We start from the raw sequence: 27,758 nt of genomic DNA on the forward strand, positions 1-27,758 counted from the left end.
GCTGGAAAAAGATGTTCCATGCAAACAGAAATGACAAGAAAGTGGAGATAACAATACTCATATCAGACAAAAGAAACTTTAAAACAAAGTACATAACAAAAGATAATGAAGGGCCATATGTAATTATAAAGGGATCAATACAAGAAGAGGATATTACACTCAACAACATATGCACACCCTAGGCAGGAGCACTGAAATAAATAAAACAAATACTAACAGATAAAGGCAGTAACTGACAATACAATGGTAGTATAGGACTTTAACATCCCACTGACATGAATGGACTGATCATCCAGTGGACTGATAAGGCACCAGTGGTCTTAAATTACACAATAAACCAACTGAACTAAATAGATATCTATAGAACATTACATCCCATACCAGCAGAACACAAATTCTTTTCAAGTACACATGGAATGTTCTCCAGGACAGATCACATACTAGCTCACAATGAGTCTCAACAAATTATAGAGGATAGAAATTATAGCAAGCATTTTTTTCTGACCACAACAGTAGGAAATTAGAAATCAACTACAGGAAGGAAAATGGGAAAGTAACAAACACGTGGAGACAAACATGCTACTAAAAAAATAAAATTGGTACAATGATTATATCATAGAGGAAATAAAAAATACCTTGAGACAAACAAAAATGGAAACACAATTTTCCAAAATCTATGAGATGCAGCAGCAACAGCTCTAAGAAGGAAGTTTATAGCCATATAGGCCTACCTAGAGAAATAAGAAAAATCTCAAATAAACAACCCAACCTACCATCTACAGAAATTAGAAAAAGAGCAAAGAAATTCCAAAGTCAATAGAAGGAATGAAATAATAAATTTCAGAGACAAAATAAATAAAATAGAGGTAAAAAAAAAATAGAAAAGATCAAAGAAACCAAGAGCTGGATTTTTGAAAATATAAACAAAATAAACTTTTACCCAGGCTCACCTAGAACATGAGAGAGAAGAACCAAATAAAATTAAAAAATGAACAAGGAGAAAAAACAATTGATATCACAGAAACATAAAAAATCATAACAGAAAACTATAAACCATTATATTCCAACAAACTGGACAACCCAGAAGAAATGGACAAATTTCTAGAAACATACAGTCTGCCATCAGACTGAATCAAGAAGAAAAACACAATTTGAAAAGAGTGATCACTAGAAATGAAACTGAATTTGCAATTTTAAAAATTCATAGCAAACAAAAGTCTAAGACCAAATGCCTTCACAGATGAATTCGACCAAACAAAGAAAAGTTAATACCTATCCTTCTGAACTATTCCAAAAATTTGAAATGGAAGGAACATTTTCAAGCTCATTCTAGGAGGCTATAATTACCCTGATACCAAAATCAGACAAAGACACTAAAAAAAAAAAAAAATTATAGACCAATTTCTCTGATGAATATAGATGCAAAAATCCTAAACAAAATACCAAAAACAAAAAACCAAATCCAGCAATATACAAAAAGGATCATACATCAATATGTAAACAGGATCATACACCATTCCAGAAGCGAAAGGTTAGTTCAAAATTCGCAAAAGCAATGTGATAAACCACATTGAAAAAAGGAAGGATAAAAATTACATGATCATCTCAGCAGATGCAGAAAAAGCATTTGACAAAATTCAACATCCATTTATGGTAAAAAGTCTTATCAAAGTGGTTATAGAGGGAACATACTCAACATAATAAAGGCTATTTATGACAAACCCACAACTAATATACTCAACTGGGAAAAGGTTAAAATTCCTTTCCTCTAAAATCAGGAGCAAGACAAAGAGACCCATTCTCAACATTTCTGTTTAACATGTTGAGCCACAGCAATCAGGCAAGAAAAAGAAGTAAAAGGCATCCAAATTGGATGGGAAGAAGTAAAATAGTCACTATTTGGAAGTGACACAATACTTTATATAGAAAACCCTAAAGTTTCCACCAGAAAACTACTAGTACTAATAAATGAATTTAGTAAAGTTGCAGGATACAAGATTAAAATACAGAAATATGTTGCTCTCTTTTATAACTAATAATGAACTACAAGAAAGAGAAAGTAAAAACAGAAATCCCATTTAAAATTGCATCTAAAAATATAATACCTAGGAAAAAAAGTTAACCTAAGAGATAAAATACTTGTATTCTGGAAACTATAAAAATATTGATAAAGGAAATTGAAAATGATACAAAGAAATCAAAATATACTCCATGTTCTTGGATGGGAAGAATTAACATTAGTAAAATGTCCATACTATCTAAATCCATCAACAAATGTATACAATCCTATTTAAATACCCATGATATTTTTCACAGAACTACAACAAATAACCCTAAAGTTTATGAAATCACAAAATACCTCGAATAGAGAAAGCAGTCTTGAGGGAGAACAAGCTAGAGGTATTATTCTCCCTGACTTCAGACTATATTACAATACTTCAGTATTAAAAACAGTGTGGCACTGGCACAAAAACAGACACATGCATCAAGGGAACAGAATAGAAAGTCCCAGAAATAAACTCATGCACTTATGGTTGATTGATCTATAACAAAGGAAGCAAAGATATACAATGGAGAAAAGACAGTTTTTTCAGCAAGTAGTGCTGGGAATACTAGACTGCTACTTGTGAAAGAATAAGCTTAGAACATAGTCACACACCATATACAAAAATAAACTCAAAATGGATTAAAGATGTAACTGTAATACATGAAACCATAAAACTCCTAGAAGAGAACATAAGAACACCATTCTTTTATGTAACTCATAGCAATATTTTTTTTATCTGTCCCCAAGAGAAAATAAACAAAAGCAAAAATAAACAAATGGGTCCTATTTAAACTTAAAAGCTTTTGCACAGCAAAGGAAATCATAAACAAAACTAAATGACAACCTACTAAATAGGAGATGTTCGCAAATGATATGACTTAAGGGGTTAATATCCAAATAATATAAACAGCTCATACAATTCAATATCAAAAAATAAACAATACAATAAAAAATGGGTGTAAGACCTAAGTAGACATTTTTCCAAAGAAGACATACAGATGGCCAATAGGCACATGAACAGATCCTCAACAACACTAATCATCAGGGAAAAGCAAATCAAAACCACAGTGAGATATCACCTTACACCTGTAAGAATGGCTATCATCAAAAAGACAACAAATAACAAATGCTGGTGAGGATGTAGAGAAAAGGGACCCCTCATACACTGTTGCTGGGAATGTAAATTGGTGCAGCTGCTGTGGAAAACAGTATAAAGATTTCTCAAAAAACTAAAAATAGAAATACCATATGACCCAGCCAATCCACTCCTGGGTATATAATTAAAAACAAAACAAAACAAAACACTAATTTAAAAATATTCATGCACCCCAATGTTCATAGCACTATTTTAATAGACAAAATATGGAAGAAACCTAAGTGTCAATCAACAGATGAATGGATAAAGAAGATACTGTATATATATGTACAATGGAATATTATTCAGCCACAAAAAGAATGAATTTCTGCCATTTGCAACAACATGATCATCTGGAGAGTATTATGCTTAGTTAAATAAGTCTATTTTCACTTACATGTGGAATCTAAAATAGGAGACAAACAGATGTATATATAAACACAGAAACAGATTCACAGATGTAGAGAACAAACTAGTGGTTACCAGTTGGGAGAGAGAAGTGGGGAGGGGAAAGTCAAGGGTGGGGACTAAGGGATGCAAACTACTATGTATAAAATAGATAAGCAACAAGGATATATTGTACAGCACAGAGAAAAATAAACATTGTTTTTCAATAATTTTAAATGGATTATAACCTATAAAAATACTGAATCACTATGTTGTATACTGAAACTAATATAATATTGTAAATCAACTATATTTCAATAAAAAATAAAGTGGAAAAAACATATATATATATTTATGACTTATAGCATGAGTTGACTTCAGCCTGTTGGAAATAGAAAGAATATGAGTTAAGGATCAGAGTAAGCAAAGGCAAAGATGGTAAAAGCACACAACATATTCACAGAACAGGTGCAAAGGAGCTACATAAAACATTCCTCATTTTTCTTTCTTGACTCACACTTGATTCATTCCTCATTTTGTCAAAAACCGCCTTTAAGTTAATGGTAATAAAGCAGGCTGTTAACCAAGAAGAAAATGGTATAGTCACAGTCAATCTGGAAGTTAGCAACTGCGTTATCAGAGTTAATGGATATGATTTAACTATAACAAAATCAGGGAACAGAAGTCATCTACCACAAGAACAGGGGTATTTTACAATAGTGTCTTTAGGTCTTCAATTTCCTCAAATATTTTTAACTTATGGTATGGATCCTCTGATTTCAAAAAACCTAATTATCATCAAAACTTTATCATCTAAACAGTATTCACACCAAATGTAGCTGAAGCATAGAAACATGGACCTAAATGAAATTTCCCATGAGGCATCAATAAAGATATGACCTTCTTCAGAGGTTGGCTTTGCAAGATAATTCAAAGATTGCTGTCTCTATTTCCCATTTTGTTTGTTTTTTTTCTGGTTTCTTCATGCTCATGCCTCCATATAAGGAGATTATACCTAATCTTCTTCCTATGGAGAAAATACCACATGTGGGTGGTGCCAAGAGGCATAGATACCACCTGAGGGAAGGCCCTGCTACTGAGCAGCTGAAACTGCAAATCATCTATTTGACCATTGGATGTCATCGGTGTTCTATGGAGCACCTGCTGACTGAGCTCTGTGTCAGTGAACATTTTGCATTAAAGGCGGCAATTTGTTTATTGCTTTGATGGCATATCGACCTACCTCTCAGTTAAATAGTGTAAAAAGAGTAAAAAAATTCATTTTTATCAGTCAGTATTTTAAGGTATCTAGTAATAATGTTTTCTAAATAAGGAACTACATACCCTGAGACAGAATGTGTGAATTTGACAGACTGAGTCTTGAGATTAAGCCAGTTGCTAAAGCAAATAGATCAAATAATCAAATATTATAGCCAGAGCTTTTAATATTTTATTTCTGGTGACTGAACTGATCTAGGATATATGATGATTTTTTTTTCCTGCTACTTCCAGGAATGTAATTCTTAATGTTGGACATTTTGGGAAATGCAGGTACAGCCAAATACTTTTTGTTGTTGTTGTTGTTAGTTTTCAACTTACATAAAAGTATACTAGAAAAGAAGGAAAAATATAAACATCTAGGATTAATGGGTACTGTATTTCAAGTAAAAATTTTAATCAACTTATGGAGATTTTTTGGAACTATTTGAGAATGTTAATTTTTTCAAAAGTTATTGCCTTATATTATTTTTAAATTATACAAAATGATGCATTGATATAGTATTACAAGAATCTGGAAATATTGAAATATTTGATAATTAAAATTCTCCTTTAATCAGATACAACCACCATCCCTCTCTTCCAACTCACACACTCTACTCCTTTTTTTAAAGGGGGTGGCCACTGTTAAATGCTTTTTGTGTGCCCTTAAGGACCTTTTGGTGTATATTTATGTAAGTTCCTATACACTTTTAAGGTTATTGTTTCAGGCATGTGAAGGTTTAAAATATTAGCTTGGAATAGATCTATAGTGGTGTAAGTGCAGCATGTCTGTATTGTTAGTGAGTAGGAAAACAACTTTAAGTCTATCTTCACATCATGCCTTGGTTACTTAGAGTTAGACGTAAGATTTAGAGTGTTATTAGACTTTATTCTACACAATAACACACAAATGATCCCTTCAAGTCTCTCAAGGTCTTTATAGGTACCAGGGACAAATATAAATACAGGAGATTCAAGTTAACGTTGACCTTTAGTTGGCCAGGAAGAGTTTACTTTGTCTTCATTAGGGAGTGCTAGCACATTAACAGAGTAATACATTTTGATTTCTTTAGTTCACGTCCATTGTTATCAGATTTCTTTTCAATTATTATTACACTTTTGTTGAGCTAACAGGCTTTAATGAAGACTAAACGTCTCTGATCTGTATTTGTTCAGTAAATAAACCATTAGATTACACACAGAAGGTTAAGAGGGACAGAAGTTAAACAATCCTGCTGTACCTTAAACAGTATCAACTGCAAGAGATTAATAACATAATGAGTTATATTTTTGATTAGGAAAAAATAATACTAATGTGTAAACAACAAAAACAGTATTTTTGAGTTTGAGTATTCTGAAAGGAAAAAGAAATGACATTTTTAAACTGCTTTTTCTCATATAGCATTGAGGAATGAATTGGATATATTAATTGTACATTTATAACATTTGGCTTTGTTCACTCATAGATTGTTATTTCTGGATGTCTCATACAAAGAAAAAATGACAAAGGCATGGAAAAGAAAGCCCTAGAGAAAAGATGAAAGAAACTGAGTTTATTCATTTTGGGGACAAGCAACTTGAAGGGCAAAGTAATAATGTTCTTCATATAACTGGAGACTTCCCAGAGAGAGAACAGTGGCTCTCAGGGATGTGGTTTCCTCTAACACAATCCCTGCTGGACAGCAGGGCACTTAAAGGAAGAGAAGTAGTTATTTTATAATTAACTAAGGGCAAGGATCCACTTTAAAATCTTTCTTGGAGACTTGCAATGAAAATTCTCTACTATCAGCACTGATAACAGAATAAGAGGAAACCCAACAGGAAGAATTCTAGTTATAGACCATGGTTTTAAAATTTATCTGAGTAAGAGAAAGTTGTTACAGGTGAAATTGTACAAGGACATGAAAAATTGAATGCTACATCAGTCTAGGATGGTTTGATAATAAGGATGGGTTTTTTTCTCAAAGTTCTACCCTGCCAATAACCTGATACTAATATCTTAAATAACTAAACATAGGCAACTAGTAGTTAATTATGGGAAGAAATAGGTGGGGTGCGCTGAGGACTAATATCTGTGGAGTCTCTCCTCAGAGTTTTTTTTCCATTGTGATACATGTAAATAAGTTGCATCCTGATGTGGTTTGCCAGCTGACCTGAGTCCCACTATATGACTTTGACTGTGGACCTCCTGTCACCATATACCTGGACTGCAGGTAAGAGCCATCTTTCTCAGAGTCTACCGGAAAGATCAGTAAGGCTGGTTAGCTGGGCTCCCTTTTGATAGTAGAATGAAGGCACAATGTGCCCAGAAAGGTATGGTGCATATGAATATTCCCACTTTACAGATGAGAAAACTGATCTGGAAAATGGACTGCTGTGGATTCACCACAAAAATTTTCCAGAGGGCTCAAAAGAAATAGTACTTGCTACTAATCACAGAATGATGTTGGAAGAAATTGCATTTTCCATAGTCCCATTCAATGACCAAAGAACTTATCCCAAACAGTTTACCAGTTGTCACCGTTTTACCATTATAATAATATTCAGTAATAATAATGGCCAGTTAGTCTGTACCCACACAGTCAGAAATGTAGGATTAGAAAATTATAAATGTGCACCACTCCATTGTCCCTACACTTTGCCCAAACATATATTTCAAAGCTGAAGTAGCTTTATCATGAAAAGCAAAATTGTGGATACCTTGGGAACAAACGTGCCAGGTTTGCTCTTGAAGTTTTTTTTCAGATCAAATGCTTTGTTGATAAATATTTTAATGAGACATTAACAGACATATTTCCTGAAAAGAATATGTTATCTATAATCAACTGCTTCCATTGAAAAATATTTCAAAGTTTTATACTTTTGCCCTGCTAGAACAGATGGCAAGCCAACTGTCAACAACACTTTTTTTTTTAAAGCACAGAAAAGGAGGCACGAAGAATAAAGTATGCTTGTTTTTTGTTAGATGTCTTAATTATATTTCCAAAGTAATTCTTTTAATGTCAGAAAAGATAGCACTCTAGGATCCCTGGAACTCAAAATGAGAAGGAGGCACCATTTAGCAGAATTGAAGATGAACTTGCTCACTATTTGAAGAGTGTAATTAAACTAGTTAGTAATTTTTGCAGCTGTCTACATTTCCCTTCATCTAAGTCAATTTTAACTTTAAAACTTTTTCTCCCCATAGGGATAAACTAAGCCTCAAATTTTTTAAATAAAATTTCTCATGACTTTCCTTGTTAAGATATGGCCCAGTATTCCCCTTTTATGATGGTCTATTCCAGTTTTCATTTTCAAGTGATTCCCAATGACTGTATGCACCCTAATGTTTGATAACCACTATGACACTAAACTTCTAGATCAATAGTTTTCAATTTGAGTTTCCCAAAGACCTGACATTTAATGAAAAATTTTCAGGCCTATAACAGAAGACAGGAGGGAGACCAAGAAGGAAGAGAAGCTCCAGATAATTTGACACCAATGAAAGTAATCTATTTGTATATATTTTATAAATTTTGATGAAATTCAAATTTGAAAAATTACAAACCAAACAGCTGTATCCTGTTTAATTTCTTGTGGCTGTCAATTTCCTTTTTGTTTTCCCATGGAACATACATCTTTTATTTGATGAGGAAAAAAGAAGGAGCGTTTAGTTTTTTTGCCCATTTGAAGAAACAGGGAAAGGGACAACAAAATTCTCCTAAGGCTGGCATGGTATTGGAAAGAGGAATCAAAACGGAGACTCCCTCAGGCAGAGAGTCTAAATCTGAGAAGTAAATTGTCGAAGACTGCATTTCAGCAATGATGTGCTAGAATTTATCCTCCAGAAAAGACAAGCCTTAGAAAATGTTTACACTAACTTCTGTTTAAAAAGGGCCAGGATAAAGGGATATGTTATGAGCTGAGAGGTATGGGGAGGTATGAAATGTATTTTTAAAATAAAGTCTATGTAATAAAATGTAAAAACATCTTAATAGATTGCTTAATTTTTTTAAAAAAATTACAGAGGGATCTTACAGAAGGGAAAGGACAAAGAAGCTTGAAATAGAGAGTTTTACAACTGGCTTGCAAGAGGGAATGAAAAAGTGTGGACAGAGAAGACTTTTTTTTTCTTTTCTTTAAGAACTTTTATTGAGATACAATTGACATATAATAAACTATATATTTACATTATACAATTTGATTTTTTTCTTATTATTAATGTGTATATGGCAATCCCAATCTCCCAATTCATTCCTCCCCAAACCACCCCCCTCTTCCCCTACTTGGTGTCCATATGTTTGTTCTCTACATCTGTGTCCCTATTTCTGCCTTGCAAACTGGTTGATTTGTGCCATTTTCCTATATTCCACATATATGTGTTAATGTACGATATTTGCTTAAGAAGAATGTTTTTAAAAAAATCCCTGTACAGGCTATAGGACTCTCCCCGTCATATTGGAGAATTCCTTCATAGCTGTTGGGAAGGATAGAATGGTTTTAGCCGTAATCATCAGTGCTTTGTGCCCTTCTCAGAAAAGCAGGAAGCATTGACCCAGGCCCTAGAAATTGCCAAATTCATCCAACTATGATAATGTTTATTTACTGCTTTCACTGGTTTCTAAACTTTCCTCTGGGCTCTTGTATTTGGTCCCTTGCTGTACCAGACAAGGATTAAACAGTCAAGGAAAACTGTATTCAGTATATTGCAATAAGGGAGAGAGAATGAACTCAACTCCTTTGCAACAAAAAGTGGGAGAGTTGTTAAATGCAGGAGTGAGCTAGTGGGTAAATACTGGAAGATTTTCATGGAGAAGGTTGGTCAATATGATTAGGCCATCTGTGTTGGCTAATTGGTATTGATCTAAGATAGGCTCCTTCTCCCCTATGGAGACTGAAAGGTAGGGGTTCTATCTTCCTTGATGATTACGTGTCAAAGGGGTGGTTCCCAGATCCTTGACGAAGGCATACCTGGGTTGTAAAATGGCTGTAAGAATATTTACACGTTGTAGGGACAGAGAAAGGATTTACAATTAAGTTTTCTAAAATAAATGCACTAAGAAAAAGGAAGTTAAGGAGCTTATAGTTAGGAAGAAAGCTGTCTAAAGTGTATTCAAGCTGAAAGGAAAATGAAGGCACTCGTGGTTACCCTCAAGACTAAAATAGCAAGCAATGGTACTCCTTTTCTAACACATAGCATCTCAAATTTGTCTTTCATAGGTTAAAAATACCTGTTTATATGTCTGTCTTTCCAAGAAGACTAACACTTCTACTCCCACTAATTACTCCAATATTAAATGGTGAAATTCTGGTGTGAGGTAATACCTCATAGTAGTTTTGATTCGCATTTCTCTAATAATTAGTGATGTTGAGCATCTTTTCATGTGCCTCTTGGCCATCTGTATGTCTTATTTAGAGCTTGTTCCCTTTTTCTATGTTTTTTTATATTGAACTGCATAAACTGTGTATTTTGGAGATTAATCCCATGTCAGCCACTTCATTTACAAACATTTTCTTCCATTCTGTGGGTTTTTTTGTTTTGTTAATGGTTTCCTTTGCTGTGCAAAAGGTTTTTTTCAGTTTAACTAGGCGCCATTTGTTTATTTTGGTTTTTATTTTCATTACTCTATGAGGTGGATCCAAAAAGTTATTCCTTCGATTTATGTCAAAGGTGTTCTGCCTATGTTTTCCTTTAAGGGTTTACATTTAGGTCCTTAATCCGGTTTTACATTTAGATTCTTAATCCATTTTGAGCTTATTTTTGTGTATGGTGTTAGAGAATGTTCTAATTTCATTCTTTTACATGTAGCTGTCCAGTTACCCCAGCACCACTTAATCAAGAGACTGTCTTTTCTCCATTGTCTATTCATGCCTCCTTTGTCGTATATTAACCATAGATGTGTGGATTTATTTCTAGGATTTCAAGCCTGTTCCATTGATCTATAGTTCTGTTTTTGTGCCAGTATCATACTGTTTAGATGACTGTAGCTTTATACTATAGTTTGAAGTGAGGGGGCCTCATTCCTCCAGGTTCATTTTTCTTTCTCAGGATTGCTTTGGTTATTCAGGGTCTTTTGTGTTTCCACACAAATTGTAATTTTTTTCTGTTCTAGTTCTGTGAAAAATGCCAACTGGTAATTTGATAGGGATTGCATTGAATCCGTAGATTGCCTTGGATAGTGTCTTAGCCAAAATGTACATGAAAAGATGTTAAACATCACTAATTATTAGAAAAGTGCAAGTCAAACTATAATGAGGTATCACCTCACACCAGTCAGAATGGCCAGCATGAAAAAGTCTGCTATCAAACATTTAGAGAAGAGCTAAAACCTATCATTCTCCAATGCTTCCAAAATAAAGCAGAAGGAGGAACACTCCCAAACTCATTCTACGACGCCACCATCACCCTGACACCAAAACCAGGCAAAGATGTCACTAAAAAAGAAAATTATAGGCCAATATCACTGATGAATATAGATGCAAAAATCCTCTGCAAAAATCCTCAACAAAATACTAACTAACAACATCCAACAGCACATTAAAAAGATCATACACCACGATCAAGTGAAGCTTATCCCTGGAATGCAAGGATTTTTCAATATATGCAAATCAATCAATGTGACACATCATATCAACAAATTGAAGGATAAAAACCATATGATCATCTCAATAGATGCAGAAAAAGCTTTTGACAAAATTCAACATCCATTTATGATAAAAACTCTCCAGAAAATGGGCATAGAAGGAAATTACCTCAACATAAGAAAAGGCATATATGACAAACCAAAAGCCAACATCATTCTAAATGGTGAAAAACTGAAAGCATTCCCTCTAAGAACAGGAACAAGACAAGGGTGCTCACTCTCACCATTATTATTCAACATAGTTTTGGGAGTTTTAGGCAAGCAATCAGAGAAGAAAATGAAATAAAAGGAATCCAAATTGGAAACAAAGAAGTAAAATTGTCACTCTTTGCAGATGACATGATATTATACATAGAAAACCCTAAAGATGCTACCAGAAAACTGCTAGCACTAATCGATGAATTTAGTAAAGTAGCAGGATACAAAATTAACGCACAGAAATCTCTTGCATTGCTATACACTAACAACAGAAGAGCAGAAAGAGAAATTAGGAAACTCTCCCATTTACCATTGCAACCAAAAGAATAAAATACCTAGGAATAAACCTGCCTAAGGAGGCAAAAGACTTGTATGCAGAAAACTATAAGACAATGATGAAAGAAATCAAAGATGATACAAACAGATGGAGGGACATACCATGTTCTTGGATTGGAAGAATCAACATAGTGAAAATGACTGTACTACCTAAAGCAATTTACAGATTCAATGCAATCCCTATCAAATTACCAATGGCATTTTTCACAGAACTAGAACAAGAAATTTTACAATTTGTATGGAAATGCAAAAGACCCCAAATAGCAAAAGCAATGTTGAGAAGGAAAGATGGAGTTGGTGGAATTAGGCTTCCTGACTTCAAACTATACTACAAGGCAACAGTGATCAAGACAGTATGGTACTGGCACAAAAACAGACACATAGATCAATGGAAGAGGATAGAAAGCCCAGAGATAAATCCATGGATATATGGGCACCTTATCTTTGACGAAGGAGGCAAGAATATACAATGGAAAAAAGACAGCCTCTTCAATAAGTGGTGCTGGGAAAATTGGACAGCAACATATGAAAGAATGAAATTATAGCACTTCCTAACACAATACACAAAAAGAAACTCAAACTGGATTAAAGAGCTAAATATAAAGCCAGACACTATAAAACTCCTAGAGGAAAATATAGGCAGAACACTCTATGACATACATCAAAGCAACATCCTTTTGGACCCACCTCCTAGAATCATGGAAATAAAATCAAGAATAAACAAATGGGACCTCATGAAACTTAAAAGATTTTGCACAGTGAAAGAAACCATAAACAAGACTAGAAGGCAACCCTCAGAATGGGAGAAAATACTTGCCAATGAAGCAACAAAGGATTCATCTCCAAAATATACAAGCAGCTCATGCAGCTTAATACCAAAAAAGCAAATAACCCAATCCACAAATGGGCAGAAGACCTAAATAGACATTTCTCCAAAGAAGACATGCAGATGGCTAACAAACACATGAAAAGATGCTCAACATCACTAATCATTAGAGAAATGGAAGTCAAAGCCACAATGAGGTATCACCTCGTACCAGTCAGAATGGCCATCATCAAAAAGTCTAGGGCTTCCTATGTGGCACAGTGGTTAAGAATCCACCTGCCAATGCATGGGACATGGGTTCGATCCCTGCTCCAGGAAGATCCCACATGCCACGGAGCAACTAAGCCCATGCGCCACAATGATTGAGCCCATGTGCTGCAACTACTGAAGCCCATGTACCTAGAGCCCATGCTCCATAACAAGAGAAGTCACAGCAATGAGGAGTCCATGCACCACAATGAAGAGTAGCTCCCACTTACTGCAACTAAAAGAAAGCCTGTGCACAGCAAAAAAGACCCAACACAGCCAATAAAATAATAGATAAATAAATAAATTTATATTTCAAAAAAAAGTCTAGAAACAATAAATGCTGGAGAGGGTGTGGAGAAAAGGGAACTCTCCTGCACTGTTGGTGGGAATGTAAGTTGGTACAGCCACTATGGAAAACAGTTTGGAGGTTCCTTAAAAAACTAAAAATGGAACTACCATATGACCCAGTAATCCCACTACTGGGTATATACCCAAAGAAAACCATAATCCTAAAAGAAGCATGTACCATAATGTTCATTGCAGCACTATTTACAATAGCCAGGACACGGAAGTAACCTAAATACCTATCAACAGATGAATGGATAAAGAAGATGTGGCACATATATACAATGGAATATTACTCAGCCATAAAAAGGAATGAAATGGAGCTATATGTGATGAGGTGGATAGACCTATAGGCTGTTATACAGAGTGAAGTAAGCCAGAAAGAGAAAAACAAATACCATATGCTCACTCATATATACGGAATCTAAAAAAATGGTACTGATGAACCCAGTGACAGGGCAAGAATAAGGATGCAGATGCAGAGAATGGACTAGAGGACACAGGGTTGGTGGGGGGGGGGCAAAGGGGACAAAGTGAGAGAGTAGCATAGACATATAAACACTACCAACTGTAAAACAGATAGCTAGCGGGAAGTTGCTGTATAACAAAGGGAGATTAACTCGATGATGGGTGATGCCTTAGAGGGCCAGGACAGGGAGAGTGGGAGGGAGTCATGGGAGCGAGGGCATATGGGGATATATGTCTAAATACAGCTGATTCACTTTGGTGTACCTCAAAAACTGGCACAGAGTGTAAAGCAATTATATTCCAATAAAGAGCTTAAAAAATCAAAAGTTAAAAAAAAAAGTAATAACTAAAAAAAAAAGTCTACAAACAATAAATGCTGGAGAGGGTGTGGAGAAAAGGGGACCCTATACATTGTTGGTAGGAATGTCAATTGGAACAACCATTATGGAGAACAGTATGGAGGTTCCTTAAAAAAGTAGAATTACCATATAATGCAGCAATCCCACTCCTGGGCATATATCTAATGAAAAATATAATTTGGAAAGATACATGCACCCCAATGTTCATTGCAGTACTATTTACAATAGCCAAGACATGGAAGCAACCTATATGTCCATTGACAGAGAAGTGGATAAAGAAGATGTGGTACATATATACAATAAATATTACTCAGCCATTAAGAAGAATGAAATAATTTCACTTGCAGCAACATGGATGGACATAGAGATTGTCATACTGAGTGAAATAAGTCAGACAGAGAAAGACAAATATTATATGATATCACTTATATGTGGAATCTAAAACATGATATAAATGAACTTATTTACAAAACAGAGAAAGACTCACAGACTTCAAATTAAACTTATGGTTACCAAAGGGAAAAGGTGGTAGAAGGATAAATTAAGAGTCTGGGGTTAACATATACACATTACTATATATAAAATATACTATCAACAAGGACTTACTGTATAGCACAGAGAACCCTACTCGATATTCTGTAATAATCTATATGGGAAAAGAATCTAAAAAAGAATGGATATATATATATGTATAACTGAATCACTTTGTTGTACCATCTGAAACTAAACATTGTAAATCAACTAGAATATAAAAGTTAAATTGAAAAAATAATAGGAAAAAAATGTGAACTTCCATTTCTCAAAAGTATATTGACCAATTATGAGCATTTGGATTTCATTAAGCAATAAGGAAAGGGTGAAGGACAAGACTTCTTAGAGAGCTCCAGAACACCAGCAATGAGGTGATGACAAAGGCCAAGACCTCCATTATGACTCAGCAATTCTCAACCAGACTGTGTTGAGCAACATATGTTGTAGATAAGGAAGCTCAGCCTGGATAGAAGTGGTAGTCACTGTTCTCCTAATAGTTTCAATTTTTTTTCTTCCTAAATATAAATGTGCAACTTGACTTCCACAAACTCTCACATAGGTGAAACCATAAAGATATCCTCTTAGGACACAAAAATTGTTAAAGACATCATCTAGAGACTTTCCTAGACATGCTTCCCTTGTAGAAAAATAAATATGCTATTTCTTCATCCATGTATATGATAAAATTGCTCTTTATGGAATAAAGTATAATTGTGATATTTATCAGTTCAGAAGAGAGTCTAATTTACAAATTTGACAGAGGGGAGTATGGAGTGGGTGTGGGCAGAGGTAGGTAGTGTGTTGGCATGGAGTGAAAGAATGGGCAGTGGAATGAATAGAAGATACAGCTTTTTAAACATATTTTAGCAGGAAGTACTTGATTTATATCTTGTAAGACATGTTCTTGCACAGATTTTTTAACATATTGAATAATTAAAATATTTAAAATCTGAACTGAATAAATTATTAAATATGGTTATGGTTGAACTTTAATTTTCCAATTACTGAATCTGTTAAAAATGGACTTTCATAATGGAATTGAGGTCATGAAATTTGGTGATAATTCAAGTTAACAACAAAAAAAGATTCTACTTCCAAAAATATTTTTTCCTTGACATGTCTTTTTAATGCTGTCTTAAATGGAATCACAGAATACTCTATTCAGTAACAGAAATAACTGGCTTCTGTACAAAAATATGGAATTGATTTGTCTGTTGGTTCCACCATAATGGAAGCCTAAATCCAGTTTGCCCCCAATGTGGTGGCCAGAAGCATTTCAGGTATTCCATGGAAACACTGGCCCATGACAGTGGCTATCTGCTTCATTTGGATGCACTGTGAATCATCTTACATAGAAACTCAGTGATTACCTTTTACATCTTAAAGATCAGAAAATATAAAAAAAATAGGACTGTATGACCTCATGAGTTTTTCTTCCATGATGATGTGTATCATACAAATATTTCCACCTACATATTTTCAAAAACATGTGGGTTGTGCCCTTACTGTAACTGTAGAACCATTGTAATTATACAAGAATACTTATCCTGCTCTGATTCTTAAAATAACCCATGTGGACCTAGATGGTATAGTAGCAATATGATTTTCCAATTGTAAAGTTTTGGTATGTTGAGAGGGAGCATCAAAAATGTATAAACTCATTTCAGATATATAGGTAATTATGCAATTGAGATGGATTAATGAACAAAAAAGTGGATGATTTTTTTCACTCACAAAGGATATTTGGTAATTATATTTTCAGAGGTGTTATCCTACCTCAAAGTGAGCTATGGGGTGAAAAAAAGTTCTTCTCTGAATGATGAGTAGGGTTAATTTCAATTAGGATTCATTAAAAGCCTGCATTAGAGGCTATAAACAGATTCAAAGTAGATTAAAATAAACACCTATCAAAACCATATTTGATATAACATCATAAAATAAACAAAACCTTATTTTTTCTTATTTCTATGCTAAATATCTCACTACAGACATTTCCTGTGTCTTCTGATCTGAAGAGCAGAAATCGAGTTAGAATAGAGGGAGTGATATCAGCAAGATGGCAGAATAGGAAGTCCCAGCCTTTATACCCAAACAGAAGTGCTAATTTAATAATTCTTTCAGGACCAAAATGCCTTTTTGAAAACTCCAGAATCTAGCTAAGAAGTTGCAGTACAATAGATGAGTTCAAACTGAGAATAGTCACACTGAAATAGTTAAGAGCAGTTTCACTTTACCTTTGTCAGCTCTTCTACTAAACCAGCATGACTTAGCAGCAAGATAGATCCCCTCAGCCATCAATTTCTCCATGAGAGGAAAGAGTTAACTGTGCAACAAATCTCAAGGCATTTCAGACAGACCTGGTATTGTATAATCTCATGCAAAATGCCGAGGGAACTGACATAGTTGCAACACTTGGAGACAGTTAAGAACAGAGCAAAGGGGCAGACAGCTTTCAGCAGCTGGCACAGCCCTGCAAAATTGTGAGAAGGTGCATAATCTTGAGACTTTTCCTTCAGGAGGGAGAAAGAGAAGTGGAGGTTCCACTCAATACCCCAGAATTTCAGGGAAAAGGAACTAGTGGCTCTCAGCAGCCACTATGGCTCTGTGGTATTGGAAGAAGAGCCTCAGACTTGGTCATCAGGAGAGAGAGAGAGGAGCTGAGTGTGCATCCACTGTTCCTGTCTTTAAGTGCACTGCCTCAGTAAAAGGGACAGGAGGTATACTGTGGCCAGCACAACTCTAAGACTAAGAAAAGTTATACAACCTTTAATCTCCCCAAAGGAAGAAGAGGAATAAAACACTTACATTCATAGAAAATTTCAAGAGTTTCCCAGAATCTCTAGCCAGTCTGACTGGCTAGTCTTTCTTTAATGCAGCCAGTTTGTAAAGACTCAGAGAGATGACTATTTCTTCCAATGCACAGGCACCAATGTAAAGCTATGAGAAACATGAAGAATTAGGAAATATGACCCAAAAAAGGGAACAAAATAAATCTCCAGTAAATGATCCTTAAAAAATGGAGGCCTAAGAATTGTCTGAGAAAGAATTCAAAGTAATCATCTTAAAAGAGCTCAGTGAGTTATAAGAGAACACAGAGAGACAACTAAATGAAATCAAGATGCCAATACATGATCAAGTCAGATTTATGCCTGGCAAGCAAGGATGGTTCAATATATATAAGCCAATTAGTTCAATATACCACATTAACAGAATAGAGGATAAAAGTCACACAATTATCTCCATAAATGCAGACAAGGTGTTTGATAAAATTAAATACACTTTCATGTTAAAAGCTTGCCAGAAACTGGGTATAGAAGGAATGTACCTCAACATAAAAAAGGCCATATATGACAAGCCAGTAGCTAATATCATACTCAATGATGAAACACTGAAAGCTTTGCTAAAATCAAGAACAAGACAGGGATGTCCACTCTCCCCACTTCTCTTCAACACACTATTGGAATTCCTAGCCAGGACAAGTGGACAAAATAAATAAAGACATTTGACTTGTAAAAGGAAAATTATCTGTTTGCCAATGACATATTATAGTAGTAGAAGACCCTAAAGACTCCACAAAAACTGTTAGATCTAATCAATGGATTCAGCAAAGGATAGAAAATGAACATACAAAAACCAGCTGGATTTCTATACATTACAACTAACTATCCCAAAAGGGAGTTGAGAAAGCAATCCCACTTACAATAGCATTAAAAAGAATAAAATACTTAGGAATAAATTTATCCAAGGAGGTAAAAGATCTGTATACTAAAAACTGTAAGACATTATGAAAGAAAATGAAGAAGATAAATAAATGAAAAGATAATTTGTGTTCATGAATTGGAAGAATATTGTTAACATGTACATACTACCAAAGCAATCTACAGATTTAATACTATTCCCATCAAAATTCCAATGGCATTTTTACAGAAATAGAAAGAATAATTCTAAATTTCTTATGGAACTAGAAAAGACCATGAATAGCCAAAGCAATCTTGAGAAGAAAAGAACAAAGTTGTAGGTATCACACCTCCTGATTTCAAAATATATTACAAAGCTACAATAATTAAAAACAGTATGGTACTGCACGAAAACAGACATATAAACTGATGAACAGAGTAAGGAGCCCAGAAATAAATGCATGGATATTTTATCAACTGATCTTCAACAAAGGTTCCAAAAACACAAAATAGGAAAAGCATAATCTCTTCAATAATTGATGCTAGGAAGACAGATGTCCACATGCAAAAAAGAATGGAACTGGATCCTTATTTTACACCATACACAAAAATCAACTCAAAATGGATTAAAGACTTAAACTGAAGTGCTTGTTACAGCAGCACATACTCTAAAATTGGAACAATACAAATAAGATTAGCATCGCCACTGCATAAGGATGACACGTAAATTCATGAAGCAGTCCGTATTTTTGGTTATAAAAAGAAAGACAAACTCAAGATCTTAAACTGTAAAACTCCTAGAAGGAAACATGGTGGAAAATCTTTGACATTTGTTCTTGATAATTATTTCTTGGGTATGACACCAAAAACACAGGCAGCAAAAGCAAAACAAACAGCTAGGACAACAAACTTGAAAGTTTCTTCACAGCAAAAGAAATAAAATGAAAAAGCAATCTATGGAATAGGAGAAAGTCTTTGTAAACCATATACATGACAGGAGGTTAATATATAAAATATAAGGACCTCATAGAACTAAATAATAAAAATAAATAATCCAATTTTAAAATGAGCAAATAACTTGAACAGACATTTCTCCAAAGAAGACATGCAAATAGCAAAGATGCATATTAAAAATGTTCAACACCACTAATCACCAGGGAAATGCAGATCAAAATCATATAATATATCACTTCGCACCTATTAGGATAGCTATTTTTTTTTCAAGCTAAGTATTGGTGAGTATGTGGAGAAATTGAATTTTTATGCAGCATTGGTAAGATTGTAAAATGGTACAGCCATTCAATACTATGGAAAACAGTACAGAAGCTTCTCAAAAAATTAGAAATAGAACTACTGTATCATCCATCAGTCCCACTTCTGGGTAGGTATCCAAAAGAATTGAAGTTAGGCTCTCAAAGAGATATCTATACTTCCCTGTTTATTGCAGCAGTAGTCACAACAGCCAAAATATGGAAACAACTTCAATATCCATCCAGTTGAATGAATTAAGCTGTGGTATACATACAGAATGAAATATTATTTGGCCTTAAAAACCAAGGAAATCCTGCCATATGTAACAACACAGATGTACCTGGAGGATGCTGTATTAAGTAAAGTCAGTCCGTCACAGAAGGACAGATACTGCATGATTCCATTTATATAAGGTATTTAAAATATTCAAATTTATGGGAGCAGAGAGTAGGATGGTGGTTAGCAGGGGCTGCAGTGGGGGGAGGGAAAATGGGAATTGTTGCTTAATGGGTATCAGTTTCAGTTATGTAAGATGAATAAGTTGTAGAGATCTGTAGTATAACAGTGCTTACAGTTAACAATACTGTGTTGGACACTTAAAACTGTTAAGTGGATAGATCTCATGTTAAGTTGTCTTAACAAAATAGAAAGAAAAAAATTGAAATTGAATTAGATTTGCAGAGTTGGAAAGTAAATTAAATGTGTGGATGGGAAGAAGGAAGACAAAAAAGAAAATGAGATGAAAAAAGCAAACACTCAATTTTTGCATAAGTCTGAATATCTTTCAAAACACTATTAAATTCTTTAGAATGGAAAATGGCATATTTTGCATCCATTCCAAACTAGAGATTTTAACAAAAAATAATAAAAATAATGCCATCAAAATAAAGTGAATGGAATTCCTGAGATATCACTCAGGTTTTCCAAACAGTTTCCTTTGCTGTGTAATGCTAAATTCCCATGACTGGTGAGTTTTGTTGTTGGTTTTGTTTTTAAATTTTGGTTTCCTTTGCCCTGAGAACTCCCTCTCTCTTTGTATTCTTCCTACCATTACTCTTATCTTTGTGGAGAGAGCATACATAACCCTTTGAAATGGAAAAGAGGAAGAAGGCAGTTAGGAAATCCTAAAGGTTTTACTTGGTTTCACATATGTGGGATTTATAGGCGGCATCTTTCACAAATTTGTTTCAGAAATTTCTTAATGAACTTAAATTGCTTTCAAAAGTATGTGATAAGCTTCATTAAAAGGAGTAGCCCACAAAACTCTACTTGTAATCATAGTCCTCTTCAGTCCAGTTTACTGATTATGGTGGTATTTTTTTTTTTTTCTTTTCTTTTCTTCTTAAATAGTAGAAGCACCTTTTTTTCTTATCCAGGGCATAAACAGAAAAACACTATTACAACTAGTACTACTGCTGCTGCTGCTACTACTGCTACTATAACACATACATACATACAGATACCTTAGATATCCTTGGAGGTTTTATTAAGTCACAGACAATAATTGCAATATTGCATTATAAAATTCTAACCATATTGGAAACAACATAAAATCTTATGAAACTTTACAAAAAATAGAATTAGCATATTAAATTTTAGAATGTCCACAGGAACAACATAACATTCAGAAAAAAATGCCTATCTTTAGGTAGGACTCTGACTGACATCATAAATAATATTAGTTGATGTTCAGAAGTCATGTTTTATAGAGACATAGGATTTTCACAATAACTAGAAATAATAATGACAATGGCACTTTTATATGCCTCCCGCTGTGCTAAGCACTCTGTATGAATATAGTCACTTAATAATAGCAATCACAATAGAAGTGCTTACTATTTTTACTCTCCAACATATGGATAAGAAAACTTCTCCAGAATAATGATTCTAAGTAATAAGGGATAGAGTCCACAGAGGTCCTCATTAGCAACAGTAAATATTCACAATTATAATTTTTTAAAAGGCCTTCTTCTAAGGTGAACTCTGAATATTTTAAGATGGTCCACAGACCTCTAAATTCAATCAGCCAATCTGATTATGCTCAAGACCTAGAACTGAGTCTAATTCCTCAGACTGTGAAGGGAGACCAGATGCCAGGATTTTCTTTCCTTTTCCTTTCTATAATGAAAATAGTTATTGGGGTTTGGTAATTAAAAATGATCACTGGATTTTCCCCAATCTACCCTTATTACTCACTAACACTACCACCTCCTCTATCCCATGCAGCTGGCTAAAGATTGTTACATAATTCAAGTTTCCCCTAAATTATGTAAATTATCTCTAACTTTCTAGAATAATACTAGTAATAAAACTATGACTTTAGCCAGCACATTTGATAATTATGGATAACACTTGGGTTGATTTATGTTCCTCACAGATCCTTCTGTGACTTTGACTTCTCACAGATCTATACCTGGGCTGCTGTACTGCTTTCTAATGCTCTAAAACCCCTTTGAAGATGCTGAGACATCTGTTCAAGATGGGACCTGAATAATGAGGTGCAAACATTCCTAATATAACTTTAGTGCCCCTTTGTGCCACTGTCCATCAGTTGGTTAAGGCTCTACTTCTGTCAAAGGCTATAAAAAGAAAAGAGCAGACAAATTCTCCTTTCCTTGCTCATCTACTAATGCTTATAGAGATAATAAAATGGGCATTTATTCTCAACTGCAACTCAAATGACATGATTCTTTGGTGACTTCTGAAGGGTAATGGAAAATGAGTGCCACCTGTTTGTGATGTGCCATCAGGGAGATGGTGCTTCCTAGATGAATTCTACTTAAAGCATCACATTCTTTATTTGGTCATGAGTTGTTCTCTGGGAGAAGAGCTGATGCCTCGTTACATAAAACAAACAGACCGTGGTTCACATAATTCATTTGTTTCATTTGTCTTCACAGTTAGTGCATGGAAGCCCATTCTGTTTGGCCCAGGGATTGCAGATAATGAAGAAAACTCAAACGAAGGGATTGGTTGTATCGCCAATAGGCCAATTGTGTTAAGGAGTGAAACCTTTTCTGACGACTCCTCTCTTTCTCTTCCCAATGGACTTTTGATTAGGCTAGCTGAAGATTTCCCTTTATTCTTTTAGCTTATTTCACCTCCATCTCTTTGTTGGGGAATGAAAGAGAGGTGTACATAGTTTTAATTGATATGTTCTATGTGCTGAACACTGCTAGGCTATTAAGTATATGTTTATTTATTTATTCCTCAAAACACTTATATGAATCATGTTATTGGTCTCATTATATTAATAAGGTAAGTACTGGGGCTCCCGGATCCTTATCTGTTTCCAAATTTTGAATGAATAGGAAGGAATAGGCAGAGGTACTCAACTTTTCTCAGTATATCACATTCTTACAACAGATATAACTTGGATAGCTACACATGGGGTAGATTTCTATCTTTTTCTATTTTGGGGTGGGAATGCTTCTAATTAATTCAGCCCAAATAAGAAAAATAAAGTTTACAGAATAACGAACACAATTGATGAGTGGTAAAACAGAGCCAGTAGAGGTGACAGACCATGTTTTTCCTTTGTAACAATTATTGCCTCTGGGTATTCACATTCATTCCTGCTTAAGGAAAATTGTCACGCAGGAGAATTCAGATAGGCTTAAAAAACTATGACCAGGGAGAGGCTGCTAGAAGTGAATGATTAATCAGTGATAACAGCTGTGTGAGATGCCTTCTTTAGACATCAATGAGAATGGCAGATAGTAGAGCTCTTCTGCAGAGAAAACTTCTAAGAATCTCAATGACAATGATTATACTAACACAAAGTCTTGGCTCTCATGAATGTCCCTGGTGGTGAGCATGGATGAACAAAGGAAGCTGAGACCTGAAGAGACATCTGAGCAGGGCAGGGTCAGCCATTAGTTGCACTTACACAGGCAGCATGTGAGAAGTAGAACAGAGTTCCAGTCCCAGCTGGACCACCTAAATATGTGCCCTGACATACGCTGAGTGCCCATACCAGCCCCTCCTGCTCTAACACTGCTCCCCTCTGGAGCAAAGGTGCCATTGCTGGGAGCAGGGAGAGGATAAAGTTAAAGCAAACAGAGTCAGCTTGGACCTGAACCTCAGGAATACTGCTCCAGGGACTTAAAGAGTCTCTCACACTCTCAATAGATAGTGACAGCCACCAAGCAGAGGAGAAATCCTGGCTCACACCTGGCTATAGCCCTAGCTTCTCCATCACCAGCCCTACCTCCTACCAAGATGACAGCTGCCAGCACATGCTGATTAAGACATGACTTGTGTTCACAACAGATCCAGCTCTGTCACCAAAGTCATGGCACATGCAGACTACAGAGGAACTTTCCCACAAAAGTACACCTCCTCAAGATGACAATAGGGGGTTTCTTCCCCGGGACTCAACAAGGGCAGGCAAAGTTGCCTTCCAGAAAGTACCTTGCTTGGGCCGACTGGTTCACAGTGAATAGAGACATTTATTACCATTTAAGCTTCGAACATGTGATACGTGACTGGTTGGAATTCCTGGAGAACTGTATTAACATGTTTTAGAGAGTTGAATCCTGAGTCTGTTAAGACTACCATAGTGAGGAGAGCAAAGAGGAAGCCTGTGGAGTATGCCTCTTAAAAAATGATGTCAAAGAGAGAGAAAAGATGGTGGCGAAGTAGAGAGACGTGGAGTGCATCCCTCTCCACAGATGCATTGGGAATGCATGGAAGGACTCAGTAATTCCCACAGAGAACCAGCTGAACACCAGCAGATGGCCTCGGACACCAGAAAGGACTGCGGGGAGCCCGACATAGCCACTAAGATTTTGGTAGTATGGACAATATATCTCTCATACTTTCCTTTCATCCCTATCTTTTATACATTTCTATTCCTTTCTTTTTATTTGCATATTTCCAACCACATTACGCTCTTCTGTTCCCCTTTCTTCCAGCCATTTTAAGTTTATTTTATTTTAACATACGTATAAGCAACACTATCGGTCTGCTCAGACTCCTTGCTCTATTCTCCAGATGACGCACTGCCTTGGTATTTAATATTAGGCTTTTGTCTTTATCTTAGTTCTTAGTACAGTTGTCTAATTACATTCTGAGAATCTCCATTCTCTCTGGTGGTACTCTGGCTCTTTTCTACATTTGATCCTAGCTTACAAAATCTCTCTGGATTAATGTTTGTATGTGTAAGGTGTTATTTGTTTGTTTCTTTGCTTTTGCTTTTGTCTCTGATTTGTTCTGTTTCAGTTGTCAATTTCTGTTGGGTTTCTCTTTGAATATCTGATAGCACACTGGGGTTCTGTCAGGTCTTTCTAGAGCCTTATGTCCTAACGGATTCAGTAATTGTGTGTCTTATACATGTATGTGTTTTCTAGACCTACTATTCGTTTAATCCAATACTTGGACATTAGTCTGAGGCTTGGACAGTCTTCCATAAACACCTCTATCGCCAGGACAAGCAACCCCAAAAGTTTGGACAACCATGAGGAAACAAAGAAACACCATGCAGGCAAAGGAGCAGGAAAAAACCCCACAAGACCAAATAAATGAGGAAGAAATAGGAAAAATGCCTGAAAAAGAATTTAGAGTAATGATAGTAAAAATGATACAAAATCTCAATAACAAAATAGAGAAAGTACAAGAAACAGTTCATAAGAACTCAGAAAAACAAACAGCAATGGATAACAAAATAACTGAAATTAAAAATACTCTAGATGCTATAACCAGCAGAATGACTGAGGCAGAAGAACGAATAAGTGAGTTGGAAGATAGAATGGGGGAAATAACTGCAACAGAACAGGAAAAAGAAAACAGAATAAAAAGAATAGAAGACAGTCTCAGAGACCTCAGTGATAACATTAAATGAACCAACATTCGAATTATAGGCATCCCAGAAGAAGAAGAAAACAAGAAAGGGTCTGAGAAAATATTCGAAGAGGTTCTAGTGGAAAACTTCCCCAACATGGGAAAGGAAATAATTAACCAAGTCCAAGAAGCACAGAGAGTCCCATACAGAATAAACCCAAGGAGAAACACACCAAGACACATATTAATCAAACTAACGTCAATTAAACACAAAGAAAAAATATTAAAAGCAGCAAGAGAAAAGCAACAAACAACATAGAAGGGAAAACCCATAAGGATAACAGCTGACCTTTCTACAGAAACTCTGAAGGCCAGAAGGGAATGGCAGGATATACTGAAAGTCCTGAAAGAGAAAAACCTACAGCCAAGAATACTCTACCCACCAAGAATCTCATTCAGATTTGAGGGAGAAATCAAAAGCTTTCCACACAAGCAAAAGTTAAGAGAATTCAGCACCACCAAACCAGCCTTACAACAAGTGCTAAAGGAACTTCTCTAAGTAGGAAACACAAGAAAAGGAAAACACCTACAAATACAAACCCAAAACAATTAAAAAAATGGTAATTGGAACACACATGTCAATAATCACTTTAAGTGTAAATGGATTAAATGCTCCAACCAAAAGACACAGACTGGCTGAATGGATACAAAAACAAGACCCTTCTATATGCTGCCTACAAGAAACCCACTTCAGACCAAGGGATACATATAGACTGAAAGTAAAGGGATGGAAAAAGATGTTCCATGCAAGTGGAAGTCCAAAGAAAGCTGGAGTAGCAATACTCATATCAGAAAAATTAGACTTGAAAGTAAAGACTATTACCAGAGACAAGGAAGGACACTACATACTGATCAAGGGATCCATTCAAGAAGAACATATCACAATGGTAAATATCTATGCCCCCAATATAGGAGCACCTCAATACATAAGGCAAATGCTAACAGCTATAAAAGGGGACATCAACAGTAACACAATAATAGTGGGAGACTTGAACACCCCACTTACATCAATGGACAGATCATCCAAACAGAAAATAAATAAAGACACACAAGCTTTAAATGACACATTAGACCATCTCGACTTAATTGATATTTATAGGACATTCCATCCAAAAACGACAGACTACACTTTCTTCTCAAGTGCACACGGAACATTTTCCAGGATAGATCACATCTTGGGTCACAAATCAAACCTCGGCAAATTCAAGAAAATTGAAATCATATCAAGCATCTTCTCAGACCACAACGCCATGAGACTAGATATCAATTACAGGAAAAAAACTGCAAAAAATACAAACACATGGAGGCTAAACAACTCACTCTTAAACAACCAAGAAATCACTAAAGAAATCAAAGAGGAAATCAAAAAATATCTAGAAACAAATGACAATGAAAACACAACAACCCAAAACCTATGGGATGCAGCAAAAGCAGTTCTAAGAGGGAAGTTTATAGCAATACAGGCCTACCTTAAGAAACAAGAAAAATATCGAATAAACAACCTAACCTTACACCTAAAACAACTAGAGAAAGAAGAACAAAGAAACCCCAAAGGGAGCAGAAGGAAAGAAATCATAAAGATCAGAGCAGAAATAAATGAAAAAGAAAGGAAAGAAACCATAAGAAAAATAAATGAAACTAAAAGCTGGTTCTTTGAGAAGATTAACAAAATTGATAAACCATTAGCCAGACTCATCAAGAAAAAAAGGGAGAAGATGCAAATCAACAGAATTAGAAATGAAAAAGGAGAAGTAACAACGGACACCTCAGAAATACAAAACATCATGAGAGACTACTACAAGCAACTATATGCCAATCAATTGGATAACCTGGAAGAAATGGATACATTCTTAGAAAAATACAATCTTCCAAGACTGAACCAGGAAGAAATAGAAACCATGAACAGACCAATCACAAGTACGGAAATTGAGGCAGTGATTAAAAATCTCCCAACACACAAAAGCCCAGGACCAGATGGGTTCACGGGCAAATTCTATCAAACATTTCGAGAAGAGTTAACACCTATCCTTCTCAAACTCTTCCAAAATATTGCTGAAGGTGGAACACTCCCAAACTCATTCTACGAGGCTACCATCACCCTGATACCAAAACCAGGCAAAGATGTCACAAAAAAAGAAAACTACAGACCAATATCACTGATGAATATAGATGCAAAAATCCTCAACAAAATACTAGCTAACAGACTCCAACAGCACATTAAGAAA

General features: G+C 35.2%; 1 non-coding gene across 1 annotated transcript; it reads left to right on the top strand.

Moving 5' to 3' along the window:
- The first annotated feature begins 19,085 nt into the window (after positions 1 to 19,085).
- LOC130854664 (U6 spliceosomal RNA) lies at positions 19,086 to 19,192 on the top strand. The gene has a single exon (XR_009054113.1). It is a non-coding gene; the product is annotated as a U6 spliceosomal RNA (small nuclear RNA).
- Positions 19,193 to 27,758: the final 8,566 nt, after the last annotated feature.

The sequence above is a fragment of the Hippopotamus amphibius genome, chromosome 5 (genome assembly GCF_030028045.1).
Source record: "Hippopotamus amphibius kiboko isolate mHipAmp2 chromosome 5, mHipAmp2.hap2, whole genome shotgun sequence".
In the NCBI taxonomy this organism is placed as follows: Eukaryota; Metazoa; Chordata; class Mammalia; order Artiodactyla; family Hippopotamidae; genus Hippopotamus; species Hippopotamus amphibius.